This window comes from Psammomys obesus, unplaced genomic scaffold (assembly GCF_907164565.1).
Source record: "Psammomys obesus unplaced genomic scaffold, mPsaObe1.curated_primary_1811, whole genome shotgun sequence".
NCBI lineage: Eukaryota > Metazoa > Chordata > Mammalia > Rodentia > Muridae > Psammomys > Psammomys obesus.
This window is the reverse complement of record NW_026596149.1, coordinates 10175460-10193210: the sequence shown is the minus strand read 5'-3', so window position 1 is coordinate 10193210 and position 17751 is coordinate 10175460. Positions and strand designations below refer to the sequence as shown.

At 46.4% G+C, this 17751-nt stretch overlaps 1 protein-coding gene across 3 annotated transcripts in view; it reads right to left on the bottom strand.

The window, feature by feature from the left end:
- Frmd4a (FERM domain containing 4A) overlaps positions 1–17751 on the bottom strand; it is a 434715-nt gene that overhangs the window by 189104 nt on the left and 227860 nt on the right. The window contains exon 1 of one of the 3 annotated variants that reach the window (XM_055593786.1): positions 11199–11322. The exons of the other annotated variants lie outside the window; for them this stretch is intronic. The gene's annotated coding sequence lies outside the window, so the exon portion shown is untranslated. Of the gene's footprint in view, positions 1–11198; positions 11323–17751 lie in introns of those variants that run through there. 3 annotated transcript variants of the gene reach the window in all.

The following is a 17751-nucleotide window of genomic DNA, read 5'->3' as shown; positions in this document are numbered from 1 at the left end:
GTCAGGCCTGGCAGCAAGCGCTTTTACCCACTGAATGATGTCACTGTCCCTGAAGCTACAATTCTTGACGGTGATGATGGTTTTGTGGGCACAAGCACATGCCAAACTTTTCATGGAGAGTTCAAATTCAGGCTGCACTACACAGTGAGACCTTGTCTCTGAAAAAAAAAAAAGATATGTGCTCAAAATTCCAACAGTACAGTTGTAAATTTGTATAATAAAGTCAGTGATATGTCAATAAATCCAGAAGGCGTGGGAGTTAGACAGGCCTTTCGGATATCAAAAAGAGACCATCAGAAAGATGAGGTTTAACATGTAATACCACATCTCAATAGAGTGCTATGTCCTTTGGAAAATTACCTTGTTTTTCAAATAACATACTTTTCCCCAAACATCATCATATTCAGGAGAACTGAGCTGTGAGTTGACTAGCGTGTGCCCCCTTTCTCTTTTCTTCTTTAGACAAGACCTTGTTATATAGACCCGAGCAGCTTATAACTCTTCAATGTAGCCCAGGCTGGCCTTCCTCTCACAGCCCCCGCGCCTCCCCTTTTCAAATACAGGGGTGCACCACCATGCTTCAACATTGTCTAAACATGGGTAAATTTCAGGGTTAGCATGTCTAGCCAGGTTGTTAGCGTGCCTTGACTCAGGCGTCATAGAATCACACATAGCACCCCGCCCTCAGCAGGTCCACTCTGTTAATGGCGTATGCTTTTCAGGTCCTGGGTGGAAACCTGGGTCCAGGGCCTCCGTACGCCATGTCTTTCCTCGCAGATACGGGTAACTCCACCTTTCACACCCTTTTTTTTGTTCTTTAGCTCCCAAATCTTGGACTCACTTTTATCTCCATATCCCACAGCTAGCCTGCTGAAAAATCTTGTTTCCATCTGGGACCTGGGCATTTTCCATGTTGATCATTCTGAAAGTCGCCTGGGTTTCCGTAAAAGCCATCCAGCTGGACACTTGCTTCCACTTCTCCCCCTGCAGTCTTGCCCGAGAAATACCCAAACCATCCCTATGTAGCCTCTTGGTGGCCCAGGGTTCCCTAGCTCTGCAAACCTGAGAAGCTGAGTTTGGATCCCAGCAGCCATGTAACAGTCCTAAGAGGAGGAGACATGCTCATTAGTCGTTCAGCCAAACTGAGGACTCTGGGTAGAGTACGAGATCCTATCTTTAAAAAAAAAAGTCAGAAAATGATGAAAAAAGACCCTTGATGTTGATCTCAGACCTCCACGGGAACATGCACGCATGCACAATGCACGACACCCCCCCCCCAGGAATGTGCGCATCTTCACATATACACATATGTACACTACACAAAAGCTAGAATAAAATGGCACGCTATTCCTATTTCCCTTCAACTGCTTTGTTCATCTCCATGGCATTTGCCACCCTCAGCATCCTATATAATTTGTGCACCTACTCTGTTTATTTCTTTCCTCTTCCTCTTCTTTGGCTTCCCTAGGGCAAATGCGTTCTCACTACTGAAATGCGCGCGGTCTGTGCTGGGTCTCCCTATGCATTGCTTATGTGTGCACGTGTAGCTGTGTATACAGTTAAATCCTGCCTCAGTATTTGATGGCATAGGGGCAGAGAGGATCGTCAGTGTTTCCAGAGTTTATAGATACCCGGGGTATTGTGGAGGACACAACTTCACATAAATTTGTAGAACAAAATAGCAGAGGACATGTTTAGGGCCATTTCAGGAATGGTTAGAAATCCTATCCTTATCCCCACCCTCAGTCTTTCCACAATCTTGCGTCTGAGCTCAAGTGCCCTGGCAGCCTTGGTTGGCAGTGTGTGGTGCGATGGCATGCACAGTGCAAGGAGCTCCTATCGTGGTCTAGAGCCAAGGCTGCAGTGAAGCCCGGTGAGCACTGCCAAAATACCTATTCACTAGGTATTTGATTTTCATTTAACTTTTGGTTGCACAGCATTCTGAAACATCTTATGATTGCTAGAATTTCTGCATGGCCACTTTAATACATAACTTAAGAGACTGTGGGGGCTAAAGAGACAGCACAGTAAGCTAACCCCGCCGCACCCAAGCATGGAGACCTGAGTTCGAGCCACAGCATCCATGTAAAAATTGGACATGGCGGGGCAGGCTTTCAGTTCTATTGCTGGGGAGGAGGGATGGAAAGACGAGGGTCTCTGCGGTTGCCGGCTAGACGGCCTATGCCTCATGGGTCAGGTGGATGGCTTCTGAAGAATGATGGCCAAAGACTGACCTCTGGTCTCCATACGAATGTGCTTATTTGTGCATGTACACCCGTGTACACACAAACACACTCACACATGCACTAATGCACATGTGTCTGCACACACGCACACACATGTCTGTACACACAAAAGAAGCTGTGACTTAGAGGATCAGGAGGAGGTACCACAGGAAGCTCCAGCTACAGAGTGAGCAGTATGTTTTAGGCACAGAGTTAAGTCCTAGGTCAGAGGAAAGGCGTTCTCTCTCTCTCTCCTCTATCTGTGTGTGTGTGTGTGTGTTTATGTGTTTTGTATGTGTTTGTGCTGTGTGTGTGTGTGTGTGTGTGTGTGTGTGTGTGTGTGTGTATGAGTGGGCCTGGGACAGGAAAGTGGTGAATGGATGGATTGTGATGATTTGTGATGATTTTATAATAATGCAGGAGAGAGGGCTCCCTGGGACAAGATGGGAGTAGACTCCTTGCTTGAAGAGATTAGAATGAGAAATGGAGGGTTGGGTGTTGGAAATAGTAAGTGTAAGAGACTCAGTGCAGGGATCTGAGTCCAGACTGTGCAACCAGAGGAAGTGAGACTGTAGACTGGTGAGTCAGCCATCACAGGACAATGATTTTAAAGCCTCAGGAAGAAGAGGAAGAGGCTTTCAGAAAACCACAGGTGGGGCTCCCAGTAACAAAGAAAGGCAGCAGAGGGCTGTTGAACTCTGGAACATCATGCAAGCGTGGCGGGAAGAGACGCGGGGCAAATCAGCAAGCTGAAAAACCCCGGAGCATCCATGACAAAGCTGCTGTGACAGATAGATGACCCCATGTACCAGGATGAGGTGAGAAGGCACAAGACAACTGGCCTGGCTGGTGGCATCTTCACCTTTCAGGAATCCCTGCAGACCACAGGACCTTGAGCACATCCATTCCACCTTTTTTACAAACAAGCACCTCACATGCAGCCAGTTTTCCTTATGGGCAACATAAAACCCAAACCGGTCACAGTGTAAAACCCAAAGCTCACTGAATTGTCCAGCCAAGGTTTTGCTTGTCCACTTGGAGTGTGGTCATTTCCACTGGCAAGAAGCAAAGACTCTAGCTGCATGAGAAACAAAGGACTGTGTTTTGGGTACTATTCTCTGAATATTTGGCTATCTTTCCAAGTTGGAAGTTGTAGAGCTCGGCATTAAAATAGTTTGGAATCTCTATTGACGAAGCTACAGCCCTGGGAACAGGAAGGGAGACAAACCAAATTGTTGTGGACTACGAAAACCATATTTTCCACAATAGAGAAAGGACGGAACCACACACAAATACCAGCTTATAATTTCTCCATGAAATAACAGACATGTTCCACCCTGTCTAGGCAAAAAGATAGCCATAAGTTGTCCCGCAAATATAGCCTAGTCTTGGAAGCAAGCAGAGAGAATGTTCTATAAATACGTGCAGTTTGTGCGTGGGCTTAACACTTCTGGTCTGCTGTCGATGTGCATCTGGTCAATCCATCCCCAGGAAGCCTGGAGCTGCTCACCCTGCTTCATTTTACTTAACACGGTTAAGTGTGCAGCCCACTTTGTTGAATATTAGGTAAATTGGCATATTGATTTCTTATATTGCAGGGATACTATCCTAGGATCTTCAGTATGCTTGAATGACTGGGGCAATTCAGGGGTTGAGAGCTCCAAAAAGCATCGAGTATTCTCAGGCTGTAAGATGGTTTCTGCCACTAGCGCAATACATTATTTACTAACTGTTTGTTTGTTTGAGTGTAGGTACACTTGTGCCACATCGTAGATGTGGAGGTCGGAGGACAATGTGTGGGAGTCATTTCTCTTCTTCTACCACATTTGGGTCCCGAGGAGCAAACTTGGGTCTTGAGACTTGGTTGCAAGTGCCCGTCACCTGAGTCATCTGTGGAACTATGTAATAGGAGTTTTCCTTTTGAAGCTAAGTGTAACTAACACCACTAGTTGATAGAATTTTCAGTTTTGCTCTACATTCTAAGATGAAAGGCCTGCGAACTTTCTGATTATTTTTGAGAACTGAAGAATTTTATGGTTTTCTTACTCCTGGGATTGGTGACCTATGGCCTAGTTCCTGGGACTTATGACTTTTGGGGGAAAGGGGTCAGGCCTGGTCCTTTCACATATATCAAGTAATTTCTACCTAACTGTCTTATAAAAGTGCTCCTACATTATTACAGTATCTTGCCAAACACCATTTAAAAGTTGACTTAGAGAGGGGCAGGGAGGAGATGGGGGAGGGAGGGTGGGATTGGGAGGGAATAAGGGAGGGGGCTACCCATCAGCACAAAGCCCAGTTCAGCTTTCTTCTCTTCCTTCCTCCTTCATTTTAATGCTTCCTAATGTACTGAGACCCAGACACAGCCCCAGGCTCTCTCATTATCTCCCAGTTATTCACCCTCATGCCCCCCACATCACTGAGTGCCCCCTCCCCCATTAACTACCTTTCTTACAAACCTTTCCCTGTTCCCAGTAACAATGGTGGCTAGGGTCTTGTGTTTTCCTGAACCAGCTCTTTCTGAAGGGCTGGGGTGACTTTTACAAACATCTCAGCCAATGTGTGTGTGTTCCCACGGTGTTACTTTCTATGATATTTCAGCATTGTAAGAGAAAATGCATGACTTTGTTTAATCTCCACATTTCTTCCCTAATGTGTTCTGAATTTCTCTGGAGTTAGTATTGTTGAGCCTTGCAAGGTCAGCAAGCTAGATCACAGACAAAATTTCTAATTTAAAAATTTAACATTCTATCTATCTATCTATCTATCTATCTATCTATCTATCTATCTATCTATCCATCCATCTATCCATCCATCTATCTATCTGTCATCTATTTATTTGAAACATGTGGGGAGGGGCACACGCTCTGCCTTGGCACACCTGTGAAGGAGGTCAGCAGTCCCGTGGGAGGTGGCGCTCTCTTTTCGGTCTGAGTCCAGGGGCGGAACTCAGGCTGTGTTGACTGGTGGTGAGCGCCTTTACCCACTACACATCTCACAGGCCCTAAATGTCTTCTTCTGAAAGCCTGGGGTACCTTTGGCATCTTAGGTGCTTTGAGGCTATTCTCTCATCTGACTTTGCTCAATGAAGCTCAGAGAGATTCAGTGACTCACTACAGGTCTCACAGCCAAAAGATGGACGAGCTGGCTGGATAACCAAATCCAGAGAAGAAGATGCCACAGCGTACACCGTGTTTGTCTCAGCGTGTTGCATCATGTGAATGCCTGTCACAAGGCATGGGTGTTTTGTTGTCTCGGTACAGTGGATGAGGCCCCTCAGTGGCTGCTAACATCTCCTCTCTGATAAAAAATTCTCTCTATCCTTCTTTATCAATAAGGTTCTCCCTCACCCAAATGTTTAACGGTCCTCCAAATCACACACAGGTACACTTTTCAGGCTGCACTGAGCTCTGGGTGCATCCTGCAGCCCTCACACTCAGAGCTAACGTCTATCACCCTCTGCACATGTCTCCTTCCTCCTGCCAAGTCTTGCAGGCTACATCTGTGCCACTGGTCACTCTATAGTTCTTCTGTTACCAAACACTCATCGGACCCAATAAAAGGGGATTGAGAAGGCAGAACACTGCCTCACATTGTGCTCAGCTCTGGGTCTGCTTCATGTCCTCCCCACTTCCCCCCTTTCTGCTCTCTCTCTCTCTCTCTCTCTCTCTCTCTCTCTGAGCAACACAGAAATAAATATTGGCTATTTACTGAGGGTACTCAGAGGGAGCCAGGAAGTAGGCAAGCCAGCCCCATGTTACCCAGCTATTTGTAGGTGTTTCACTCAGATCCAGATGGCTCTCCACTATTTGGGTGCCTAGTTTGGATTTGTCACTTTACAGGCGTGTGGGGAGGGCATAATTGTGCATTTTATGATTATGAACAGCACAGCCTGGAGACGCTCCCATTCTTACTTCCATTCGCCTCCATACCGCATCAATCTAACTCCCCATTACACACCATTTTTTTTTTATCATGAATTCCTCATTTAGTAAGGACAAAGAAGGCAAGGGCATAAAAAGAACAGGCAAAATTCTGGTGGAAATGGTGGAGTTACAGGCACAAGGTTACAGGGGAAATATTAGCTGATTCGAAGGGGAAAATATTGTTAAATGAAAGTGCCATGGCTTCTGCTTCTAAGCGTAGCACTTGGGAAGCTGAGGAGGGGGTTGTAAATTTGAGGTCTCTCCAGGGTACATAGCAAGTCCAAGGTCAATCTGGGCTACAGAATGAGACCCTGTTCCAAAAACAAAACCATATTGTTTGAAGGTTTACTATTTTCCATCATAATAATACTCGTGGACATGAGATTCGCAATGCATTACTAACTGAAAAAGAAGGTCTATACCATAGTGTATGGACTGAAGAGCATGTTAGGCCCAGGATGGCCTGACAAGCCATGTTTTACTTCAGCCCCTGGATCTTTCAGGTCTCTGATGAAGCCTCTACAGCTCAGTGTTGCAGCAGAGTTTTGTGTTCTGCTTATTCAGCAAGGATCTGTAAAGTGCCCATCAGTGGCTATCCCTGTTTGCTAACAGGTTCAATTCCCAGATTCTGTGTTTTAAAAACCAAAAGCCCGTCAGGATGGTAACCCTTGTGTTCCCAGGGATGGAAAGACAGAGACACAGGGAGGGTTCCTGAGGCTCACGTCACTGGTCCTAGCTTAGCCCTATTTAGTGAGTTCAAGAAAGTGAAAATGCCTTGTGTCAGGAAGAGAATGGCTCAAGAGGAGTGATGAGAGGATGTCCTTTGGCCTACACATGCACATAAAGATACCCGTGTCCAAACCTACACCCCTCCCCCACCTGCCTCACATGAGTGTGCAAGAGCCACGCATCGGCAAATATGCACTAAAATATAGGAGCAAGAAAAAACATGCAAGGTTGGAGAGATGGCTCAGAGGTTAGGAGCACTGAGTGTTCTTCCAGAGGACTCAGGCTCAATTCCCAGCATGCACATGGCAGTTCACAACTGTCTGTAACTCCAAAATCTGACACCCTGACACAGATATACATGCAAGCAAAACATCAATGCACATAAAATAAAAATGAATGAATGAATGAATGAATGAATAAGAAAAACAAGCAGATGTGTTCAGAGGTAAAGCCAGAGGGTATGGTGTACCTGTCAATGCTCTTGACCGCAAACAACCAGTTTTTGCTCCTGTTGTATCACAAACACCTGAAGTACCACTTTCAACAAAATCCCAGAAAATACTACCTGAAGAGAAATAGTACATCCTTACAGCTAGATCCTCCACTCTGACGGAGGATCCTCAGCTTCCATTTCTGTGGGAAGATTACTTACTCAGTTCGAACTGTGACCTCTAGTTCATCTTTTTGTTGTTGTTGTTTGTTTGATTATTTGGTAGTGATAAGGCCACTGACTGAACCAGGTCCCTCACACTCCTCTATGACCTTGTATCCCTAAGTAGGAATTTCCATCTTTAAGGTAAAGATTTCTTTGGAGAGTGGAGTACCTCGTTTCTACTAATACTGTTAAGAATCAAAAAGGCATAGTCACCGGTGCCCAGAATAATCATCATGGACTCTGTTAATCAGTTAAGGACAGCTCTGTTCATTTTCGGTAAAAGAAGCCCTGTATCAGTCGTTCTATAATGATACTTCTGGTAGGGGAGCTGGCTCCCTTCAAGGTCAGGGTTGTCAAATATAGATACACCAAGCCTAGGGATGGAGAAAGGGGTGGCAATGGCCGAGAATTTAGGAACTCAAAGGAAGTTGCTGGGGAAAGCGCTGCGGCAAGCTGTGCTTCTGCCGACTCAGAAAACATCCATCCGGGAGAGCAATGGAGCCACCTGGCCTTTCTGTGTAATAGTGACACCATTACACACAGCTCCCAGAGACACTATTGCCTAGCATGCAAGAGGTTCAGGTTTAATTCCTAATACTAAAGGGAGGGAAAGAGAAAGGGAGGCAGGGATGGTTGGATGGAGGGAGGAAGGGAAGGAGGGAAAGAAAGAGATAGTGAAACTTGAAAAGTTAGAGATAGAGCTGGAGAGATGGCTCATCCTTTAAGAGCACTGGCTGCTCTTGCAAAGGCCCTGAGTTCAATTCCCAGCAACCACATGGTGGCTTACAACCATCTATAATGGGATCTGATGCCCTCTTCCAGTATGCAGGTGTACATTCAGACAGAGCACTCATATACATAAAGTATTTTTGAAAAACAGTTGGTGATGAACCTAGACTTAGACTTTTTGATGCTGTGTATAGTATGTTTTAAGATAACTTTCTAAGCTAGTTCACTGTTAACAGCTGTATTTCTCAGTTCAACTTACAGAACTAGAATATTCTCTAGATGTTCCTTTATTTGTAAAAAATAACAAATCTACTTATGCAAAAAATATTTTAGGACAAAGTTATTGCACTGTAATGTTTAAAATGTAAATTTCTGGTCTTGGGCATCCAGTGAGGTAAATGCAACAAGGTAAGCATGCATTTGTAAATGAAAAGTGTGATTTGCAGGATGCCTGGAAAAAGACGTACATCAGCATTCACAATGTGAGCACAAGTTCGTATCTAGGAAGCAAACTTAACGATGGTCTCTGGGTAGGTTGAATCTCCAGCCCATAATTACTTAAAGACAAAAGCTGCCCAGCCCAGCCCCTCAACAGAGTTCTTGAAATTTTCAATTCTTCTCTTTCCTAGCGTAAAACATTGTCAGTGTTTGTCCCACAGACCAAGAGACTTTTCCAAAACAACACTTGTCTACCAAGTTTTCCCAAAGCTCCAGGACCTGGATAATACCTCATCTCTTATCTTTTCTTTGGCCTTGGGCTCTAACTTTGCTGGTGCAATTAAATCACTACTATACACATCTGGCACATAAATCTCATGGATTAAGAAACCAGAAACCTGCTGAACCTCAAGGGGACTCAGTTTCCCCAATGGCAAAATCATACTAATGGCACTAGCCACCTGCTGGGCTATCAGGGGACTTGTCAACGATGTCTAAAATTACAAAGAGGCCCAGGGCCATAAAAAGAAGTCTTATTAATCAAATTAGTTGAGGACAAATACTAAAAAAATAAGATACAGTAACAGCAGTGGCAGCTCACAGTTAGTTAAAACAAAAGAGAGGGGAGAATTTTGCTGATCCTCATCATTACTAAAACTATTCCCCAATAATCCAAGACGAGCTTAACTTAAAAATAAATAAAGATAAGCTTACTTCTACTCACACAGCTTCTCACATCAGATCTCACTTCTTTCCAACTTCTCTAGAGGCCACTTTATATTCATTGACCACACCGCACAGCATTGACTTCAAACCACGTCCAAATATCACTTCCGGTTAAAGTAAATGGAAGCTATGCGACTTTTAAACATGAAATGCAATGTAATATAATTGCCACTGCATTATCATTCCTGTTGTGCTTTGGATAAACTTCACTGGCAACAGAATGTTCACTTGGGCTACAGAAGACAATGTACGAGTTGGCCCATCTCCTGATACTCGAGATGGTGAGAGATAAGTAACACGTAAGGGAATTCAAGCCACATTTCTGCCGATCTGAGGTTCTCATGTTTTAGAAGCCAAAAGCTATGAATGAGTTTGATGCAATTTAAACACCAGAAACAAAACAATGAAACAGAGCTCAGGGGCCTCAGCACTCTGCCGCATATTCTGATGCTGGTGCGCACAGTCTAGTTCATGAAGTCTAAGGGATGCTGGTTTGCAGCTAACGCTCAAGGTACTTTCCCCAGCGTCAGTGGTGGCTACCCTGCATGAACTCAGCAGTTTGTGCTGAGGTTCTGACTGGTGCTTTCCCACACATCAATCAAAAGGTTTGGAAAAGAAGGAGGCTTTACCAGTGCTGAGGTGGGGGTAGAGGCGGGAGAAACATCCTGCAGTTAAATGCAGCCATCAATCCGAAACCGAACAGGGACCACCCTGTATTTAGAAATGTGCCTGTCTAGGTTTTCTGAGCATCCCTCTCATCAGATTCGGGGAGGATTCCACATGAAACGAGCCAGGAGCAGCCTCTGTTGGGATGTTCCATTCATAGGGGAGGCAGCGCCTGGTCCATTCATGGTGGGGTCAGGGAGTCCTTTCCTGGTATTGGCTCTCAGCTCTCAGCAAGCTGCGCTTCCCAGAGAGCTGGCTGCATCGTTCAAAATGAGGATGTCTATTAAGGAGCCACGGTTAGAGCTATTATTAGAACAGCCATCCCTTGGAAATTTAGCAAAATTTGTCTGAATTGACTGAGCAGTTACTCTGCTAACCAGCCAGGGACCAGAGAAAGGCAGTGACTTGCTGGTTACACACAGGCAGCCCCCACGCCTTTCCAAGAGCAGCGCTGGAGAGACCTTCCTAAATCCAGTGTGCAACATCTGGGCAGCTGCCTGCAGTGCAAACGCACCTCATTTAGCCATTTTAAAAGAAGCGGGTACTAACGGGGGTTCCCTCCTGTTTTCCCCTCCCCTGCTCCCATTTTCTCTGCATCAAACTCTGCAGCCATCTGGAAAGGCCGCTCATCGGGCTCCAGCAGCGGAGGCTGCCCGGCCTCCTGCCACCTATGGTGAAGAGCCTTTTCCTGCACCCAAAGGGCCGGACACCTCTGTCACTTCCAGAAAGGAGAGGGAGAAAAAAAGCTTTTTTTTTTTTTTTTTTTTTTTTTTTTAAACCCACCTAGCTTGCTTATAGGAACCTCCTTCCCTTTCTTCAAGGGAAATTCAGAGTGTGGGTTGTGATGCCAAAGGACGTGTGTGTGTGTGTGTGTGTGTGTGTGTGTGTGTGTGTGTGTGTGTGTGTAGGGGGAAGGGCTGGCAGAAGGTAGCATCGTATTTGCCCCACGTGGGGCTCGTATTTTAAAAATGTATCAGAAGCGAAATAAAAACCTGCGAGCCTCCAGGTCCCTGCTGCCCAGCCCCGCACTGGAAAATGGGTTCAGAAGTACAGCCTCGTCAATCGCCCCCCTGCCGCCGCCACCGGGAAACAAAGACGCGTTACCTTTTATTTTTGTGCTCTTCTAAAGGAGCCGAGGAACTTCGGGTTGTAGGAGACTAGTCCACGGAAAACAGCTTCCCATTCGTCCCGGGCGCAGGCCCTTGGCCTACCAGGCGGCCTGGAAGCCCGGCGCCGCCTCCGCCTCCTCCGCGGCGCCCGCAGCCGCCCCGCCGGTGCTGGCGCGCCCGTCCCCGTCCCCGCCCCCGCCGCCACCCCGGTCCCCGCCGCGCCCGCCACGGGGCTCCGTCAGCCCATCGCCCGCTCGCGCCGCTGCTCACGCCGAGCCTGGCCCAGCGCCAGGGCGCACGGCCACCAGCCCGCCCCTCTCCCGCGTGGGGACCCGCGGCCCGCGGCGCCCGCTCGGCCGCATGGTCCCCGCCACCGGAGCCTGGCGGGGTGGCCGCTCGAGCTCTTGCAGGGACTGAGCGCGCGCCCGCTGGCCGGGCCTCCTCTCGCCACTGGATCCCAGGACAACAATGAAATCTTCTGCCTCCCCGGCGCCCGGTGCAGCCGAGGACACCCCAAGTCACCCCCTGAGCTGCCTCTGGCTTCTTTCCCACTGCTCCTAGCCGCACCCGCCAGCGACGCAAAGTTAGCTCGTAGACCAGAGAGGTTGCGCGCATCTGAAGCTCGCGCGGAGATGCTGGGAAGGGTGATTACGATCTGGAGGATCCCCTTTTCGTTTCAAGGCACCCAAACCCACCCAGACCCGCTGCGCGTGCCCCTCTCCTACCCTGCGAGCCAGAGAACGCAGATCCAATGGCTGGAGGCTCAGCTCTCCCGCCTCGATCTAGTCCAATTGTCTTGAATGTTAATCTCCCCTTAACTCTTGGGCAATGGAGGTTGCTATAAGATAACCCAGTCATAGGGCTATTGTCAAGGATTCGCGAAGTCCCTAGGAGAGGGAGACTTCCATGTCAAGAGACCTGGGGGAGGCAACGGAGCCAGTAGGGCTCCCTTTCAGAAAAAGGCAAGAAAAGAAACTCACAAGAACAATAACTCAGTTCACATTGTGTGTCTAAATGTTTACTGCCTGATGAGCTCAAAATGTTTTAGACACATTTTTTTTTTCTCACGAATTGTCAAAACACAGTTTGATAAAATAAAAGAAGCGGGCACAGCACCTACTTAGCAAAACACTACTTGTTTCAATCTTTGTTCAGAACCTGGCCATCTCTTTGCTTCTCAAGACGCTTCAGTCCAACCCTAACCCCGTCAGGCCAGAGGTGAGACTTCATCTCACCCTAGTGGGAAACTGGGTTTGAATCAGATTTTTTTTTTTTTTTCCTTTCTGGACTTTAGGAGGTGAGGATGGTTCTCATCTAACACAAAGCCCAGCTCTTTCACAGTGAGTCTGAGGCCCATCTCCCCCAATCCAGGAACCATCAGGAGCAGTCTTATGTCTTGGTTAACCCCCCCCCCTTTATTTCTTTTAGTGCTGGGGACTGGATTCACAGATGCTTAGGGGGAATACTGGGTTTCAAGCAAGCAGGCTATTTCCAGCTCCAACCTGTTTTGGCTGCAGAACTGAGCCGATGTTCAGGCCTGTAACATTTCTTGTTCACACTCTGTTCCCCTCTCTGGAGGAGACCCCTGCTGCTTTGTCACCTTGGCTGCCTGAGTTTCCAAGGCCATGGGCTGTTCCACTGAAAAATCCTCTCTCCAGGCTTGCTCCTGTACTGAAACAGCAGTCACCTGAAGGCCAGAGTGGGGACCGGGTATCCCCTCTCCTTCCTTCTTTCCTTACACTCAAAAGTCAAAAATTCCATCCAGGAGTCCCCCGAGGGAGGGCTGGGGAGACGATTCAGCTGTAGAGTGCTGGTCATGCAAGCATGCGGCCCTGCGTTTGGGATTTAGTTTAAAACCTGGGTTCAGATCTCAGATCACTCAGATCAGTGAGTAAAAAGCCAGGTGAGGCAGTGCACAGTTGTAAAATACAGAAGGATGGTTGAGGAAGACACCTGAAGCTGTTCTTTGGCCCTTGCACACACATATACAACACACACACACACACACACACACACACACACACACACACACACACACACGGGGGAGGGGGAGTTCTTGGAGAAAGACCACTGTCTGACTTTCTGAAACAGCAACTGGTGTACGATGGCTAACCACTGACTTCAGACGCTGTGACAGGCTCCTATCTCCTGCTGTTTAAACATCATCCACACAAGCTGGAGCGGCTCTTCCAAAAGTCAGATTGGGCCCTGTAACTTCTCTGCATCTTTCCAGGCTCTTAGCAGGAATACTATGCTTCTCCAGGTGACTCTAGGAACCAGGCCCTTCTGAAGCATCAGCCTGGCTTTGGCTGTCTCACCCCACCAGAGTCCCCACCACCCCTCTATTCCACAGCTTCATAACCGCCCCCCATCCCCACACACAGCAGGTGCTCTTTGATCCCCTTGTTAACCCAGCAGCCAAGACTTTAGAGGCTGCGGCAGCTTCTCCTTGCTCCTCCTCATCCTGTCTTCATCACATTTATTTTCACTGTCTCCTTTCTGCCCTAGGACCACTCTTGTCTTCCTTCCCTTTGTTGCCCCCTGTTCCTGCCACCATCCAGGCCTGTGTTCTCCTAGGCAAGGCTGAGTCCTCTGGCATATGCTATCTACCTAACTGATGCGCACTGGTGTAAGTTTCATTCACAAATGAGCAGCCTCCTCATCCAGGTTTGGGTTCCACACATGGAGTGTGGTTCTTGTGGAACTCTTCACAGGCACACCTTGCTTATTTCTCTCTCACCACTTGTGAGACCTCAGAGGACACCCCATCTGAAACTTACTTCTTTGATATATTTTCAACTGGCAATTCAGAGAAAACGAGGACAATCTAAAACGCTGTTCATGTGTGACTGAAATTCATACCAGTGCACATTAGTTAGGTAGAGAGCATATGCCAGAGGACTCAGCCTAATAGTCCATTGCCACCTTCTTCTGGAATCTCAGTTTTCTTTCCAGACAGTATATATACTTTAGCTATCTACCTTTTTTTCTTTGGGGCTCAACTTGTGGCTCACGTGTTCAAACACTACATAAAAATTGCTTTTTTTTAGCTGGGCATGGTGATATATCTCTGTAATCCCAGGACATGGGGGGGCTGAGGAAAGAGAATCACAAGTTCAAAGCCAGCCTAGCTACATAGTAAGTTAACCTTGTCTCAAACAAACAAGCAGGCCTGCCAATAAGATCTACATCTGGCCTTACAAGGACACGTGTTAGTATTTCCCAAACTGTGCAATTTATCTTGATAGTAGAGGGGAGCTCAGTGATAAAATGTGCTTGTAGCCCTGGACTCTAGCTAGATCTATAGCTAGGTGTTAGGGAGGCTCCCAGCTCTTGTGAAACTGGTGAAGGAGGTCTACAGCAATGACAAGGCTAGCCTAGTCTATAAAGTGAGATCCCACCTCAAAAATACATACATACATACATACATACATACATACATACATACATACATACATACATACATAGCAGGGGGTTGGGGAAGGAGATGGCTCATTTCCATGTGTAGTGGTTTGAATAAGAATGCCTCCCATTGGCTCAAATATTTGAATGCTTAGTCATCAGGGAGTGGCACTATCTGGGAAGGATTAGGAGGTGTGGCCTTGTAGGAGTAGGTGTGACCTTCTTGGAGGGAGTGTCACTGGGGATCGCTTTGAGGTTTCAAAAAGCCCCCAACAGGCTCAGCTGTGCACCCTTCCCCACAGCCTGCAGATTAGCTCTCAGCAACTTCTCTACATGCCACACTTGTCACCATGTCCCTGGTCATGATGATAATGGACAAGACTCTGAAATTATTAGCAAGCCCCCAATTAAATGCTTTCTTCCTTAGAGTGGCTTTGGTCATGGCAGCTCGTCACAACAGTAGAACACTGACTAAAACACTATGTAAGCCTGGTGACCTGAGTTCAGATCCCTGGAACCCACATAAAAGAACAAATGTGGCAACACGTACTTCTCCAGTACTCCTACAGCAAGACGGAAAGCAGAGATCAGAGAATTGGTCAGAACCTCACAGACCAGCACATCCTAGAGTACGCTACACAGCAGCAAGAAACAATGAGAGAGACACCACCTCAAAACATGAATGGGAGAATCACCCTTCCAAAATTGTTTCCGTCTGACTCCCACATGTATGTCATTGAACATGTCCTTTGCCTGCCTTCCTAAAGTTAGCAACATTGCTGTTAGATGCTAAGAATATTGCAAAGACTTGTTAATCACCACAGGATTTAGGGCTAGCCTTCACTTCTACATTCTCTATTTCTAGCAAACATCCTTTCATATTGCAAGCAGGTTGTAAGGATGGAGAAAGACCTCCCAGGAGCTGGTTAAAGTGCACGGCAGGTTTTGAATGAACCCTATTCTATTTTTATACCCAGTCCTTGTGTCACCTCATTTCAAAACCAATTAACAGGCAATTATGAGTCACTTGTATAAAACATTAAGGATCCCATCTTCAGACTGGAGAGATGGCTTAGTGGATAAGAGTGCTGGCTGCTCTTCCAGAACACACAGGTTCAATTCCCAGCAACCATATGGCAGCTCACAACTGTCTATAACACCAATTCCAGGAGATCTGACACCCTCACATAAACATACATGCAGGCAAAACACCAGTGCATATAAAATAGAAAATAAATCATTAAAAAAAAAAAGAATTCCATCTGTTTTCATAGTCTGGGATAAAGTACCTAAACTCTGGTTCCTGCTGTACACATGATATAATCATCCAACATCTGTGTTTTATTTCATTAGTTTATAAAATGATTATGTAATTTTGTAATAGTTAAGTTTTATGTGTATGTGTGTATGGTATATGTACATGTCTGTGTGAGAGAGACAGAGAGAGAAACAGAAACAGAGAGAGAAAGAGAGTTAGAGAGAGGTGGAGAGGGAGAAAGAGAGAGAGAGAGTCCTAGTACAAGCAAGAGAACACAATGTCTGTGTAGACTGCAGGGCTTGACTATGCTGGGTGTCTTTCTCTATCACAGTCAACTTTTTATTTTGTTTATTAATATTATTAAGACAAAGTCTCTCACTGAACTTGTCGCTAAGCAGATCTGAACTCAGGTCCTCAAGCCTGCATGGCAAGCACTTTGTTAACTGATTCAGCCCAATAGCTATGTTTTTATGAACTTGTGCGCTCATGATGTTATATAGTTGCTTGGTATTTTCCTGGTTGGGAATCATGGTTTAGATGACCTCCATCCAGGACAACATGTACCCAAGGCAGGTCTTTCAGAAATATAGACAAGAATCAATCAGAACATCATGAGCTAATTGATGTAAGGTTGAGCCTCAGGGAACAGCTGTATTATGGTGAGTACCACAGAACGAAATTACCTCCTACTAGAAGTGTATTCAAGCACTTAAGCTTGGCTTTCAGGACAATTCTCTCTGTTTATTCACTCTGAAATATAAATTAATATGAAGCGTTAATGCTTGCTCAGTACCAGGGACTGATTATGTGCTTTCAATATAACAACTCATTACATATAATAACTCACTTGCTTGTCTCAATAGGCTTTTGACATGGGGCACCACTATTTCCACCACTTACAGGTGATGGGGTTTATCATGTGTAGCGGTTTGAGCAGCTACCCCAGGTCTTATGGAGGGTGACCGCACTTAATTAACTAAGGTGGTCTGCTGCCAGAACGCCTATCCCTCAGCTGTGTCCTGCCTTTCAATGGCCACATATTTGGAAGTGTTGTTTCCCTTCTAGTGTCTGGCTTAATGACCACCATGTGAAACTTACTGATTATTGCTATTGATTGCCTGACTACAATAGGCAATAAAGGCAGAGATATTTGTGAAACTGAATGGAAAAGGTTATCACCAAAATCCCTTATTCGGCTATAGTTTTCAACATGGCAGATGTCCTATCAATCAACCCGAATCTTAAACAGACAGTGAAACTGTACTGAGATGCTTGGGAGATGGCTCAGCTGATAGAGTGCTTGTCCCACAGCCTGAGGATCTGAGCTTGGACCCCTCGCACCCACTTAAAAAGCTGAGGGTGCTAATGGCTGCCTATAATCATGGCCGTGAGAATAGAGACGGGACAGCCTTGTGCTCGCCGCTCAGCTACTCTGGATGAATTGATAAGCTCCAGCTCAGCACGAGGCCCTGCCTCACAGCTGCTGTGTGAGGGTAGTAGTGCTCTTGTGAGGGTGTGACTGCAGATGGGATGTCTGTGTTCCACGTTTGTGTGCTCAGGGTCAGCACTAAACCAACTCAGTGGGAGGGGAGGGAGAGAGGGAAGGATGGTGGGGAAGAGAGATGAAGGAATTATCGGGGATACTGAAAGAAATGGGGTGCTTCATGTTGGATGTGATCAAGATACAGGACATACATGTATTAAATTAGCAAAGAATAAGCTAAACAAAATCTTGAGAGTAATTGAGGAAGTCATCTGATGTTCACTTCTGGCCCCCACATACCACAGACACACACATAGGCTCAGATACACAAGCTTACCTCTCAGGAAATGAGAATCTGTGGCGGTCCCTGTTACTGCTTTCTTTTCTCTGCCGCATTACATGTGT